Source organism: Trachemys scripta, chromosome 8 (genome assembly GCF_013100865.1).
Source record: "Trachemys scripta elegans isolate TJP31775 chromosome 8, CAS_Tse_1.0, whole genome shotgun sequence".
NCBI lineage: Eukaryota > Metazoa > Chordata > Testudines > Emydidae > Trachemys > Trachemys scripta.
The window spans coordinates 95,702,723-95,718,514 of record NC_048305.1 but is presented as its reverse complement, the minus strand read 5'-3'; the positions used below and the strand labels follow the sequence as shown (position 1 = coordinate 95,718,514).

General features: G+C 42.9%; 1 non-coding gene across 1 annotated transcript; it reads right to left on the bottom strand.

The window, feature by feature from the left end:
* Window positions 1-422: 422 nt before the first annotated feature.
* Window positions 423-486, bottom strand: LOC117882331. Its single transcript, XR_004646989.1, has one exon. It is a non-coding gene; the product is annotated as a small nucleolar RNA Z39 (small nucleolar RNA).
* Between the last annotated feature and the right edge of the window lie 15,306 nt (window positions 487-15,792).

Sequence of the window (15,792 nt, the reverse complement as noted above, 5' to 3'; positions counted from 1 at the left end):
AACGTTCACTTCAAACTTACTTTCCTTCAACCCTAACTTTTTTTTTGATTGGGGTAGTTGCAAATGGAAGCCAAATATTTTAGTTGGTTGGGCTGAATGGAGGAATATGCTGTGTTTAGATTTCCAATTCCTTTGCATCCTTTAAAGAGCTAAATTTAAGAAACTAACATTTCTTAATACAAAGTCATTTTTGTGTGAAGCAGCCCCCCAAGCCTTTCTCGTTTTTCAAAATCCCCGAATTAAAGTTCTTTCATTTGCTTTTAAAGAATAGCACCTGAGGTTATTTTTTCCCTATCAAACCATCCAATGAATTCTAAAAACCTTCATTTTGATTTAAAAGGCTCCTGTGTAGTTCCTGTGTTGGATGTCTATCTATCCATTGTGCATTCAAGAACCAAGCCAAGATAATTGCTCAATTGAAGTGCATCAGAAAGCATTTACAGTATCATTGCTTTTCTCATACCGTTGTGTTCACATCATTTGTACCATTGGAGCAGGAGGAGCTGGGGAAGAGGAAAGGTAGGGGAATGATAAGGACACTGCACCCCTATGGCTGCTGATAGAAGCCTGGTGGGGAGAGGCAAAGGCCATCCAGTGCCAGATAGCAGAATGAAAGCGCCAGCATCAGAGGAGTAAGGCAAAACATGGTCATTACCTGGTCAATTGAAAGGTTGCAGTACTTCGGCATGCCTATCACCTCTCTGATTCAAGTACAGTCGCCACTCTTCCAGACAGCTCTTTGTGCTTGGTGTCTGGTACCGTGTTACTGGAAGATGGCAAAGTTTGGCCTGACATAAACAGTATATAGGTTTCCCAATGGTTTAAGCAAGAGGATAAACAACTTAATCCAGCAAACAGACAGCAGGATCTTGTAACCGAGCAGGAGTATACTCATCAGTGGCTTCATTGCTGGGAATTGCTAGGTAAACAACAACAGAGATGAAAGCATTCGAATGCTTTAAACTGGGGGATGAGTTCTGTGACTCACATGACATGACTGAGGAATATTTAGAGCTCAAATGACTTAACTTCTTTCTTCTGTGCATGGTGTTATCAGCAGGGGAGTGTAGCAAATCACAGGGATTTTCACTGTGAGCTCAGCATAGGAGCTTTTTAGGTACTGGAAACTCGACAGGCCCCCCATTGCTCCCTCCCCCACAGAAGTTCGTGATGGAAATTCAGTACTTTTAAGCTAATGGCACTGTAGAGTGGGCCAACAAGCAAAACTAATTCATTCCTATCTTAGAGCCATTAAGTTGCTGCAGCTCCATTAGCGCCTGGGAAGGGAATGCGTAAGGCTGATCTGCATGGGACAGAGAAACTAAAAAATGTTCTGCTTCACGCTCCCCTCAAAGTGGGCAAACTCAGATTATCCCTTTCCTCCTGTCGTGGAGTAAGGGGGACAGGGGTCCTTCTGAGCTGGCTCCTTCTTACCAGGATGGGGTCTGAAGTCACATGTGAGGGATGCAAATACCTAGTAAATGGGGGTGGGGGGGGATTTCCATTAACACAAATAGGTCAAAGCTAATGAGAGTTGGGGGCCCAACTCCTAACTCTCTGTTGTGCCTTTGATCATCTCCCTTTAGATCTTTAGACTGGATTTGACAGACTTGAGTGAAATGGGTTGGAGTGGGCTTGGATTTCCACCTGAACCGTTCACTCTTTTCATTGTTGAGCCTGGTTGTGGGGGTTTGCTTCTCTACATTATTCTCTTGTGTACTGTACGGGGTTGTGATTTTATGGCACTCAAATAATATCTTAAATGCAAAAAATAATCTCGTTCTATAACTGTCCTTCAACTCTCAAACGAGTTTGCTTTTTTGTAAACGTATGGTTTTTAGGGAAACACTTTTAGAGGGAGCTGGGTCTAGACCAGTGATACTCAGACTGAGGGTATGTCTACACTTACCGGAGGGTCCGGTGGCAGGCAATCGATGTTCTGGGATCGATCCCGGAAGTGCTCGCCGTCGACGCCGGTACTCCAGCTCAGCGAGAGGAGTACGCGGCATCGACGGGGGAGCCTCCCTGCCGCGTCTGGACCCGCGGTAAGTTCGGACTAAGGTACTTCGAATTCAGCTACGTTATTAACATAGCTGAATTTGCGTACTTTAGTCCGAAGTGGGGGGTTAGTGGGGACCAGGCCTGAGTCTCATGAGCTGCAAGCAGCTCTTTAAGGCGTCTTCCGTGGCTCTTTGCAGCATGTGATATTAAAACACTGGGTGATTTAACTATTAACCATTCTAAGTTGTTAACCAATCAGGATGCTTTTACTATATTATTAATCAATTGTAGTTGATAAAATAATAATGTTTGGTCAGTCATTTTGCTGTTACTATTTATATATATAGTAAATGAAACAATGAATTCACACTACTGTGGCTCTAATGTTGATTAGAGGTCTGAGTATCACTGGTCTAGAGAGTGTGTATGGTCTCATGGCGAGAGCCTGGGACAGGCTGCAATGAAGTTCTCAGTTTGACTGCTGTAAATGCTGCTGATTTGCTTTGTAAGTTTGGGAAAGTGAGTTAACTTTCCTGCCTCAGTTTCCATGTCTGTAGAAGGGGGATGCCAATACTTTAAACCGGGGGTTCTCAACCTTTTTTTTTCTGAGGCCCTCCTCCCAACGTGCGATAAAAACTCCCCGGCCCACCTGTGCCATAACAACTGTTTTTCTGCATATAAAACAGAGGGTCGAGGTTAGTGGGTAGCAAGCAGGACAATTGCCTGAGGCCCCACACAGGGGGTCCTGCGAAGCTAAATTTCTCAGGCTTTGGCTTCAGCCCTGGGCCCCAGTGAGTCAAATGCTGGCCCTGCTTGGCTGACCTCCCTGCAATCTGCTTGTTCTCGGACCCCTGCTCGAGAACTGCTGCTTTGAACCACTTCACAGCTGTTTTGAGGCTTAATTAATTAATGTTTGTAAAGTGCTTGAAGATGCTCCAGTGAAAGGCATATGTCCATACTATATACACATTTTAATACAATTTAAACAACCCAGTTGAGAAAGGGGGTTGTGACTCAAAAGGAGAGCGCCGTCAAAGAATCAGCACTCTGTACATTTATCTGGTACATTGACAGCTATCCAGACATACCCAAAGAGATTTACTTTAGAAATCAGGCTAGAAATCTCACGGTAGCAGGCTGTCAAAGAAGATGCCCGGTTACTTCCAAGTTACTGCGGTTACTTCCGAGTTACTGCTGAGACTCCATGAGATCGAGAAACACTGTGAGAACCGAGTTGTTCATGGTGGTTTGCCATCTCCTCCTACACTTTAGGTTGGGGTTCGTTTTAAGTTCTGGGCAAAGGTTTGGGCCATTCCTTCTGTTATTAGAACTCTGTGGGCTAGAGCCGGGTTCTCACAACAAAATGTTTTTGATGGCCTCAGAGTGCGGTCACCAACTTTTGCTGGTGGCAACTCTGACAAATTTTCCTAAAACGCTTAATTAACTTTAGGAAAAACAAATAAATATGTACATATACACATCCAAATCATTGCAATTTATTTATGTAGGTTTTTTTTTTTTTTGCAGACTCAATAATAAAAATAATGTATGGTTGTATGTTGGTGCTCCTGGCCCTCGCTGCCTCTCCTGGCCCCCCACCTGTCACTTGTGGCCCCTGCTGCCTCCTCCTGGTCCCTCCATTGACCCCCAGGCCCTACTGCTTCCCTTCTCCTCCACTGCCCTGAGCTCCCTTCTGCAGCCTTGCACTCCAGGCTTACCCCACTCCTTGCCTCTTGACCACGGCGCCGGGTAAGGTTGGCACTGCTGAAGCCCTGCCATGCTGGGCTGAAACCCAGACCCCACGGCCGGAGCCGGAAAGGGGAACTGAAGCCCGGAGTCTGCCGCCAGAGCTCCAAGCCCGAAAGGGGGGAGGGGTTAAGCCTGCCCCCAGAGCCCCTGGGCCCTGCAGGGAAGGGCTGCAGCTTTGCCCCCTTCCCCATTCCTGCTCAGGATATCGTGGCCACAGGAAAAACCCCTGGTGGCTGCATGCGGCCACAGTGGCTGCATTTGAGAAACACTACTCTTCACGAGCGCCCAGGAGGGGCTGGAGCACTGCGAAGAGCCTCTCCCACATTGCACCACACATGTGAAGGCAGAGCTCAACAGAGACCACTCAATCTTTGATCCCTTCAGGGAGCAAATCATTCCAAGGAGGGGCAGGGGGAAGCTGGGGCCACCAGAGGAGAGCCAGGACACTGGGGTGGGAAGGGGGGAATTGGACACTCTAATGCAGTGATTCTCAGCCTTTCCAGATGACTGTCCCCCTTTCAGAGTCTGACTTGTCTTGCGTACCCCAAGTTTCACCTCACCTAAAAACTACTTGCTTACAAAATCAGACACGGAAATACAAAAGTATCACTCCACACTAGTACTGAAAAACTGCTGACTTTCTCCTTTTTACCATATAGTTATAATATACATCAATTGGAATATAATTAGTGTCCTTACGTTTCAGTGTGATTTTTGAAGCTATTTTTCACTTGTGAGCCTTGTCTGAAGCCAGAGCCCTGGGCAGTGAGGCTGAAGCCCGAGCCCCACCACCCAGGGCTGCAGCCTGAGCCCAGCTGCCAAGGGCTGAAGCATTTTACTTTGTTTCGTGGGGCCCCCTGTGCCACAGTGCCCCAGGCAGTTGCCCTGCTTGCCATCCCCTAAGGCCGGCCTTGCACTTGTGCCCCCATAAACTCGTCTTCTGACCCCCTCCCCAGGGGTTGCAACCCCCAAGTTGCGAAACACTGATCTAGATGAGTTGAGTAACCCTGGAAGACCTCTGTGTACCCCGGGGGTACGTGTACCCCTGCTTGAGAACCGCTGTTCTAATGGATAGCATGCAGAGTGCACACTGAGCAACTCCAGGAGCGATCAGGCACAATCTCCCTGATGCTCCTATTGGAGCAGCACACCTCTCCAACGGTGCGTACAGGCTGTCTGTGTGTATGCCACACTATCTAGCCCTTTACGTTATCTGCATTGGTTTGCTTAGTCCTAAAGGAAAGAGAAAAGGGGACAGAGTAGTGGATTTCCCTCCAGCCCCAAGTTGCTGTCCTATTAGAAATACACTCCAACCAAAACCCTGGACCCCAAACTTGAGGAGGGTGGGGGGCGGGTCAGGATTTGGCTCTGAATATTGCAGCTTAGCCTCATTTCTAAACTCCATTAGGAATAACAGCAGATGTGTCTGTGGGAGCTTTCGCTCCTATTAGCTGCTGGAGCCGTGAAGCATAAACTGCTGATGACTTTGCCATGAAATACCACTTTATTTTGTTAGGCCAAAGTTCCCGTGGCCAGCTAGCGGTGTGTATTTATATTTGTGCTGTATGTATATATCAAATATTTCTGCCACGCTTGCACGGTCAGCCCGGTTGGTCAGACTGGGGCTGAACAAACGTGAGTGGAAATTTCTTTGCAGCTTCCAACACTTTAGAAAACAGAGTGCCCTTTTAATACGAACAATTCAGATCGTAGTTTGGATGGAAGACTGTCTTCTTGACTCTTTCCCTGTCATGGCACAGGGGAACCTATATAAAGAAACTTGGCAGGCTCTTGCAAAGCATAAATTAGAGGAACTTGCTGAGAGGAGGAGGAGATTTTTGAGTCCCATTAGGGCCTGAGCAGAAGGAGTTCAAACACTTAGCTCTTCAGCTGTTGGAGATAAAAGTTCTAGTACATTCAATTCCTGCTTTCTGCCGCTGCCAATAAGCAGGGGGGCTTCTTCCTTGGCCTCTGACGACTGAAGAAATAACAGAGATAAAGCAAGCAAAATAAATAAATGCTTTGTGGATGGAATAGATAATAATTTCACCGGCTGAATATTAAAATATCAAAGCTCAAGGAAAGGATACATAATTATGGGCTTTTGAAGTTCAATAAAGGCCCATTTCATCAGCATGGTAGCTAGAATTTCAGTGAAAAGATAGAATGAGAATAGTACGCTGTCATGTCAGATCCAAAAAAGATAGTTCGGGAAGAGAAGGAAGTTCTCTAAGGTAGAAATATTTTTAGCGTTGCAGGTTAATTATCACTATCCTTAAATACCCTCCCATTTCTCAAATTTTGTTAATAATCACCATTTTATTAATTTTTTTTAAAGCAAAGTATTTATATGTAGCACAATTAAAAACTAGTTAGTTAGAAAGATTTTGGAAAAAAGGGATTGAAAATACTTAGACATAGGGTCATAGAACTAGATGGGACCTCCTGTGTCATTGAGTCCAGTCCCCTGCACTCAAGGTAGGACAAGATAATAATAGACCTTCCCTGACAGGTGTGTGTCTAACCTGCTCTTAAAATCATTCAGTAATGGAGATTCCACAACCTCCCTAGGCAATTTATTCCAGTGCTTAACCACCCTGCCAGTTAGGAAGTTTTTCCTATTGCCCAACCTAAACTGCCCTTCCTGCAATTTAAGCCCATTGCTTCTTGTCCTATCCTCAGAGATTAAGGAGAACAAATTTTCACCCTCCTCCTTGTAATAACCTTTTATGTACTTGAAAACTGTTATCATGTCCCCTCCTCAGTCTTCTCTTCCCAAGACTAAACAAACCAATTTTTTTCACTCTTTCCTCAGAGGTCATGTTTTCTAGACCTGTAATCATTTTTGTTGCTCTCTCTGGATTTTCTTCAATTTGTCCATCTCTGTACTGAAATGCGGTGCCCAGATTTGGACACAGTACTCCAGTTGATGCCTTATCAGAGCAGAGTAGAGTAGAATAATTACTTTTCATGTCTTGCTTACAACATTCCTGCTAATAGGAAAGAAGTTCACTTTTTTTTTTGCAACAGTGTTACACTGTTGACTCATATTTAGCTTGTGAGCCACAATAACCCCAGATCCCTTTCTGCAGTACTCCTTCCTAGGCAGTCATTTCCTATTTTGTAAGTGTGCGATTGTTCCTTCCTAAGTGGAGTCCTTTGCATTTGTCCTTACTGAATTTCATCCCATTTACTTCAGACCATTTCTCCGGTTTTTCCAGATCATTTTGAATTTTAATCTGATCCTCCAAAGCACTTACAACCTCTCCCATCATGGTATTGTCCGCAAACTTTATGTTTGTACTCTCTATGCTATTATCTAAATCTTTGATGAAGATATTGAACAGAGCCAGACTGAGGACCAGTCCCTGTGGAACCCCTCTCAATATGCCCTTCCAGCTTAACTGTGAACCATTGATAACTACTATAGGAACGGTTTCCCAACCAGTTATGCACCCACCTTATAGTAGCTCTATCTAGACTATATTTCCCTGGTTTGTTTATGAGACAGTCATGTGAGACAGTATCAAAAGCCTTACTAAATTCAAGATATACCACAACTACTGCCAAAGAAGGGACAGAGTATTGACAGTGTGACACCCAGGATTTTTGGTAATAGACTGAACTTTATTTCTTGGCCACAGTCACCTGACCTGGGCCAGGGTTACAAGGACCAATACTAAAGCTGATCATGGATGGAGGAGGGAGGGCAGTACACCATGGGAGATGTAGTCCTGTCCATTGGAAAGAATGGGGGGTACCTGAACTGCAACTTCAGTGAGACACCATGGCAGCTCAGGCAGACACTGCTTAATACTTTGAAGTACAAGATGGAGGACACAACTACAGCGCAGCAAGCTGGTGATTTTAAATATACTGTTGAAGAAAAGCCCATTATGGCCAGAATGCAAAATCCAAAATGTCCTTTCATGAGCATATCTAAGGCTGAAAGAAAAGTCATTTGAAATAATTTGGTTTGAAAAAATCAGCTGAATTTTCATAATGTGAAACTCATATATAGAAAGAACTCTTACTTCTTTACGGAAGTTCTATGGTATGTGTTATATAGGAGGTCAGACCAGATGGTCAGAATGGTCCCTTCTGGCCTTGCAACCTATGAATCTACTATTATTTAAAAAACAACAACACTGTAATTGCATTTGGATACACCTTGTTTCACTAAATATCCCCAATCAGATTATGCAACTGAAGAAAGTAAGGCAAGACTCCAGGCTGCATGTCACTGGAAAAGGAACTTATATGTAGGGGCAAGGATGTTTAATGACCTCCTAGCTTCCTGTTTGTGTTTTAACAGCAGGACTTTCCACCTGGCCTTGGCCAAAAAGTCAAGCTTGTACATTCAAGTGGAGACCTAGGAAAAGCTTAAGAAGAGTGTACAATATCCAGTTTCATAGTTTAAGAGTGCTGTATAGCTCTTCATTCAAACCATGAATCGGCCTATGGGGAGAAATCGACTGGCCTTTTTCAGAATGGCTCTTACATGGGAGGTCTGAACATAAGGATTCAAAATACACTGAAATAGCTTCAGAATTAGGTAGTTTGATTTGCTTTTCTCTGTGCAAGTTCTAGTTCATGATATAGAGGGAAGGCTTCCGTAGTACTTGGAAGGGGCTAATTAAGTGGTAATTTGGGGCTCTGCTTGTTGGACTAGTTATGGCAATACATTTTGTAATAGATACGGTGCTCACCACTTTACCTAACCTGAGATTTAACATGAACAGGGTAGATGTAGACCATGCTCAGCAAAAGTAATGGCTTACTTACAATCAGAGTTGATGGAGTTTAGGCAAACTTGAATAGGACTTGAATCCAACCTAACCTTTGATAAGCAGGAAACATAAGCCTTCAGATTAGTGCAGTTTTTCATTTTGCTTTTGATCTTAACATAAAATATTGTCTCAGCACAGAGAATGAGGGCTGAGTAAAGACATAAAATGGGTTGCTGTCACAGGGTGACTAGCCCTTTAAGAGCATATGGGTCCAGCCCCACACCTCCCAGATGCAGAAAATAAGCAATATCTCATGATAAGTAGGTCATGTGGTTAAAATAAGGCTTTCTGGGGTGGAGATAAGAAAGAAACCTGTGGAGAATCAAAGGGAAGACTCCAGATAGGAAGCCCTGGAAGCTGCTGCTAGACAGACAGCAGGGAGGGATTCAAAGGAGCAGGAGAGCAGGATGAACTGCTGTACCTGGAGACACTCTCCCTAGTGCCTGGCCAGAGCGGGGGGGCGTGTGTGGGGGGGTGCAAGATGGCAAGGAGCAGCTGTCAGTGAGGAAGGCAAGTCTGCTAGAGGAAAACCTCAGGTGGGACTAGACCAGGGGTAGGCAACCTATGGCACGCGTGCCAAAGGTGGCACGCGAGCTGATTTTCAGTGGCACTCACACTGCCCGGGTCCTGGCCACCGGTCCGGAGGGCTCTGCATTTTAATTTAATTTTAAATGAAGCTTCTTAAACATTTTAAAAACCTTATTTACTTTACATACAACAATAGTTTAGTTATATACTATAGACTTATAGAAAGAGACCTTCTAAAAATGTTAAACTGTATTACTGGCACGCGAAACCTTAAATCAGAGTGAATAAAGCACTCTGTGCCCTCAGCACACCACTTCTGAAAGACCTCTGAACTAGATTAGATTAAGAGCTCCATTGGGCTAGATGCTGTACATACAGATAGTAAGAGAAAGTCCCTACCCCAAAGCACTTTACATTCTAAATAGATAAGACAGAGGGCTGAAGGGGGGGAAGAGAGCAGAAGGGAAGCAGGGACTATTTTGCCTCTCATGGAGAAGGTTTTCTAGCACATTATTCCAGGAATAATTCCCACAATGTTATGGATCAATGCTGTTACCTAAAGTGTCAAGATTAGCTCATATGTTTGCTTTTTGACGCCTGGATTTCTAGACCAAAGAGGCCTGGATAAATCTGAAACAGCAACTGCAATATTCTGGATGCTCATCTGTACTGCATTGCTGAAGGTTTGCCCATTGCTAGTCTTGTTGTTTTGGTTAAGATGTATTGTCCTGTGAAGGTCAATACAATGTTATCGTTCATGCCGTTCTCATTACCTCTCCATGTGTTTCACATTGGCATTTGCCATCAGTATAACTTAAAAATAAATTCAGAATTCAAAACATAAATCATTTGAGAACTTCTCTGAACAATGCAGCCAGAGTCTGCCAACCTACAGCTAATTTAGGGTGGTAAATTCGACATCCAGGCCTTCACCCACGGGGGGTGAGGCAGTGCCCTGTATTTTCAGAATGTAAGTCACACTGCCACCACTGCTGATTGACTAGCATTGCACAACCATTCCCAGATGCTGCCCCCCAGAGCTCAGGCATCCAGGAATTCCAAACTGGGGCTGGTATATGAGTGCTCCTTGGCATTTTCTAGCTTCTATTGCACAGTAATAGAAAAGGATAGCCGTCTTTATTTACAATGTTATGCCTTATGCCCTCCAACTTAACCCGGTTAGCATCATGTAGCCCCTTCCATCCAAAGCAGTGGAGAACACGTACAAGCTGTTTTATGGGCCTCTTTGCTATGGCCTCTAAATAAGAAGTAATAATGCTACACTTGCATTCTGACTGGCCTGGGACTGCCCTCACAACCCCTTCCAACAAACTCACCTCCTATCTCACTCACCTCTGCCCCCTGTGGGTGCATGTACAGGTCTCCGAGGAGAGTACCAAGAGAGCAGTGAGACAGCAACAGTGAGTGGTCCTTGTGCAGGGAATCCAAGATCCTTGCACTCTGCTCCTCTCCTTCTCCTAACCCAGGGAAGAGCCAGCCACTGTCTGACCCTAACTGTAGATGCACCTAGAGCTTAGGATAGGTGTGTTTATAGAAGGAATGACTGAAAGTCACATGCAAAACCAAAAAAAAACAACCTCCAAGCAAATAATTCCTCAAGATTTGGATGGAATTAGTTATTGAAATTAAAAAAGAGAATAAAAACAAGTTTTAACAGTGATAAAATATACGATGGCTGGTGTGTGTGTGTGTGTGTGTGTTTTCACTCTGATGCCTCTATTAATCCTCTTTAAATTAAGTGTTGGTCTGACCTGTTTTGTAAGGTACTTGTTTGTGGAAAAGCATCAAAATATCTGCCTTGTTAGTTATGACTATATCCTCACCAGACTTCCAAAGCCCTAAACCTCATGCTGAGGACTTTGAACATCACTTAGGAGCTTAAACCACGTTCTTGGAATGAGTTTATCAGAAAAACCCAGAAGAACTCAGCAGTAGGTACTGGCAACTGGATCTCTTCTCCTTTTATTCTAGCTGGGTGGAATGAATCCCCTACTGATCGTAACTGGAAAGCTTTTTCCAGACACAATGCCAGGTATTTCAGAGCAAAGCTCCGAGAATATTAGAAACCCAAATATTATCTCAGGCTTAGATCAAAATAATTAAAATGTATGGAGGGAGAAAGGGGAGGATGGGAGAGGCACGTTGCTTTATGCAAAATAGCTCTTGAAAAACAAATTAACTGATTGCCCCGCAAATGATCTAGCAGCCGGTCATCCTCTCCTCAGCGAGCTCCATTCCCTTTCTGACACTGCAGATGAGAGTAACCCATGGAACTCTAGTTTCAAAATGTCAACATGGTTTAGGTTAGGGTATGTTTATAACAATTATGAATTGAGTTTATGGTTTGCTTTCTAGAGCAATCACAGCAGCTGACATCTGTGGACATTTCTAATGTCATTTTGTCAGTAAAAAAACCCCCTGGTCTAATGACCACATAGAGACAGCACTGTACTATTGAATTAATAATAATTATAATGATTTATTTGCATCTACACTATGTAATACTATGTTAATCCATGAATCCTAACACATGTCAATTCATTAAGTTTCATGGTGCTTCCATTTTATAATTATACCTGTTTCACAGATGGGTACATTGAGGCACAGTAAGGATAAGTGACTTGCCCAAAGTGCTGAAGGTGCTAATTTGCTCCTGTGCAGAGGGCACCACTTAAGCCCATGGCCCTATTCACTCAACTGGGAAATAGATTCCTAGTCCCTTGGTTTAACCCCTTAATAATTACACGCTGGTATATATAGCTGATATCATTGCGTTAAATGAATTTAAGTAAATTCTGTGTTAAAAAACAGCACTTTGGTTATGTTTGGAATAATGTCTGTGATAACTATAGAATTATGATAATATAAGTAAGTAAAAAAGCAAGCCTTACATGGCAGTAGCTATTCTGGAATAGCTCCTCATGTGAATGTTGTATTCCAGAATAAAAATCATTTGATTCCAGAATAATTACAGTGTTTACATGGGGAGCTATTCCAGAATAGCGATTGTAGAATAGTTTATTCTATAATAGCTATTCCAGTCAATTTCTCAACATAGCCAAGACCTAAGGCAATTCCTCCCTGGATAAATGGTCTCTCATGTCCATCATTTTAGAATATATTTTTCTAAGGAGCTAAAATTGGGCTTCAAAAGTTCTTCTATACTAAATATCTGGTACTGTAGAATGAAGGTAGTGGATTGCAGATTATTCACATTGTATTTCCATGCACTTTACACTGAGATTGTTAATATCTTCCATTTGTTTCTCCAAACCTTACCAGTGTCTGAATTTCCTTCTGATGTAACTTTTTGCTTAGCTGTTGGGCAACAGCGAGAAAGGTAATTCATTTTCATGCATGCTTTGTAACAGATATCACAGTGCTACTCAATCACCGCCGAATGACTGCATGTTAAGATGTTAGATGGTATTTTTATCACAGCTTATGGTATTTGCAGTGATACCTGATCATTTTTTAAGGTTAGCCCAAAATACTGGAGAACATCTGGCCATTGTTAACTGAGCCCCTTGAATCCCTTCTTTCCCTCCTGCCTCTGTCATGGTATGAAGATGGGAGGAAATGATGACTTTACAATAGTTAATTATTCTTGGTAAACTCCCTTTGCATGAACAAATGTGCTTTATTACACAGACAATGAAGTATCTTCCTGCTGCTATCAAAGGGCCAAATTCTGCACTCAGGTCAGTGTATGGGCAAAAGGTAATAAAAGTTCTACACATGCTTCTGATATTAGCATTTGTGCTAAGTATAGGGAACCAGGCCCTCAGCTGGTGCTAAGGGATGTAGATCCATTGACTTCTTTGCTAGTTTACACCAGCTGAGGATCTGGCCCTTAGTATTCATTTATAGCTGTTGTTTAATTTTAATCTCAATCGTTCATTTGCTTTCTGGTTCTAATAGAATCACAATATATTAAACAGGAGCTAATGACAACAAATATAAAAGGTTTATGCTGTTAGGAAATGTCAATGGAACGAATATAACAAATGCCTCACTAACACACACGTTCTTTCCATAAATCCTTCCATCAGCCAAAATGTTGACTTTAACCTTTTCCATTTTCTGCAAGGAAAGCGTTGTATTCCCTTGTTGCAGAAACAAATACCTCAGAGTGAGGATGGTGCTTTGAACGGGGCAAATAATTACAACATTATGTCATGTTATTAATTAAATGGCAGGATCAGCTTTTACGATCGTAAGGCACACCCAGCGATGGAAAATGTGGACACAGCAAATGGAGTAATGTGTTCTTGTGGAAATCTCAAATTGTTTAAGACAACAATTTGGATCCATTAAGCAAAAATCTAACCCAAAGATGTTTGCTGTGAATAACATTAGTCATCATGCTTATCATGTCATCTTCTCCCAATTTTCATTGAAATCAGATTAAAATATTATATATTTTCCTCCTTTTCCACCTTTATTCGGCATCACTAAGGATATTTGAGGATATTTGAATGCAATCAAATAGTTGTATTAAAGAATAATGCCGCTGTAGGGTGAAATCTTGGTCCCACTGAAGTCCATGAGAGTTTTGCATTTGACTTCAGTGTGGCCTGGATTTCACTCATGGAATCTTCACTTATTGTTTGCAGCCACTGAACATTGGGCTTCAGCTCTCATTAGCTAAATAGGGTTAGGCCTGTTAAAGATGTGGATGGAAGAGCTCTCAGAAAGACCCATAGAATGCTGTTGGTGATCAAATAGCGGCATTTTGTCCTTTGAGTCAGTACCAAATTCCTGCCCAGTCAGCGGCTTGGAGGATATACCATTCAGATGGGATATAGAACTAAGATCTTGACAACTTGTGGTCATCATCAAATATTCCATGAAGCATCTACTAAGAATAAGGGTGTGTTTGTTCTGCTCAGTTTCTAATTTATGTGATTTACTTTGACTACCTAAATCCCACCTGCAGTTTCAATTGGAAATAGTATTCTTTAACTTCATTCACCACAGCAGATACTGTAAGTTCTTGTATAGGAAATTATAAAGAATAAATTAATGGAGCTGTGTAATGAATGTCCAGAACTGCCCTATGGGACCTCTCTAAAAAGGTGTGAAGCTGCCAGAAATGTCAAGTCAACAATTCCTCATGCTTTTGGGAAGAGCTTGGTGAACTATTTGTTGAGGGTAATGTATTAAATTAATTAGCTAAATAAAGTGAATGAAACCGAAGAACATGCTTAAAGTTAAGCGCGTGCCAAATGCTGCCATGGATTTGTGGCATCCATGAAAACCTGCAAGCCACAGTGGACCAAGAGGGTTCATACCTTGGTGCTATTACTGCAAAATTTTGTCTTGCCTTACATTCAGCTACCTGCAAATTGTTCCACTCAGCTATAAGATCAAGATGCCCTTAGATAGCATTCACATTTCCATTCGTCATTTGGATACATCTCTTTAGAGTAAAATCTAAACCAATTTGAACACCGTGTATAATTGGATAATACTAAGCAGGGCCAAAATTAAATCTATTACCTTTTCAAGCGATCAGAGCCCCAACATACAGGTCAGCCAGCAGCTAGCATTAAATATTTTGAAAGGAGTTTTCATCAAAGCTGTACATCACTTTAATAATCTAGGATTATGGCTGAACCTTAAAATGAAATTCGAGATGTGCACTGACATAGGGCTAAGAGACGAGCACTTCTGTAATAATTCTAATTTAAGCACTGCCTGGAAAGATGCAGGAAGAAAAACATCTCCTTTTAACTCAGCAGCAATGGTTCTTAACAAGAATGATGTGTACTACATGGAGTGTTATCTTATAGTGCAATCAGCATAATGTTTTTAAACTCCTTGAATTTTACAGTCTGGTACACAGCTTTAAACATTTACTAAGGCTAGGTGTACACTACAGCGGGGGGTTGACCTAAGAGACGTAACTTCAGCTATGTGAATAGCGTAGCTGAAGTTGTGTATTTTAGGTTGACTTACCTGGCTGTGAGGACAGCGGCAAGTCGACCGCTGCCGCGCCGCCGTCGACTCTGCTGCCGCCTCTTGCCGCGGTGGATTTCCGGAGTCGACGGCAGAGCGATCAGGGATCAATTTTATCGCGTCTTCACTAGACACGATAAGTCGATCCCCAATAGATCGATTGCTACCCGCCGATCTGGCGGGTAGTGAAGACGTGCCCTAAGAAGAGTATACCAGTGGTATAGAGGGTAGCTAGTACATTATACCAGTTTATCTGTAAATTTGAGTCCAACATATATATCTTTCATGTCTCATTGTACCTTTAGCACTAATCAACAACACTTGTCTAATAATTGGATCATGAGTAGGGCTGTACAATATTCACTGTCCATTTTGGTGAATTTCACAGTCATAGGATTTTAAAATTTGTAAATATCATTATTTCAGCGATTTAAATCTGAAATTTCATGGAGTTGTAATGGTAAAGGTCCTGACCCAAAAAGAAGCTGTGTGTGTGTGTATGTGGGGGGGGTGTGTCGCAGAGTTATTGTAGGGGGGTTGTGGTGCTGCTACCCTTACTTCTGCACTGCTCCTAGTGGCGGTGCTGCCTACAGAGCTGGGTAGCTGGAGAGTGGCAGCTGCTGGCCGGGAGCCCAGCTCCAAAGGCAGTGCCACGGCCAGCAGCAGTACAGAAGTAAGGATGTCATGGTATGGTGTTGCCACCCTAACTTCTGCGCTGCTGCTGGTGGGGCGCTGCCTTCAG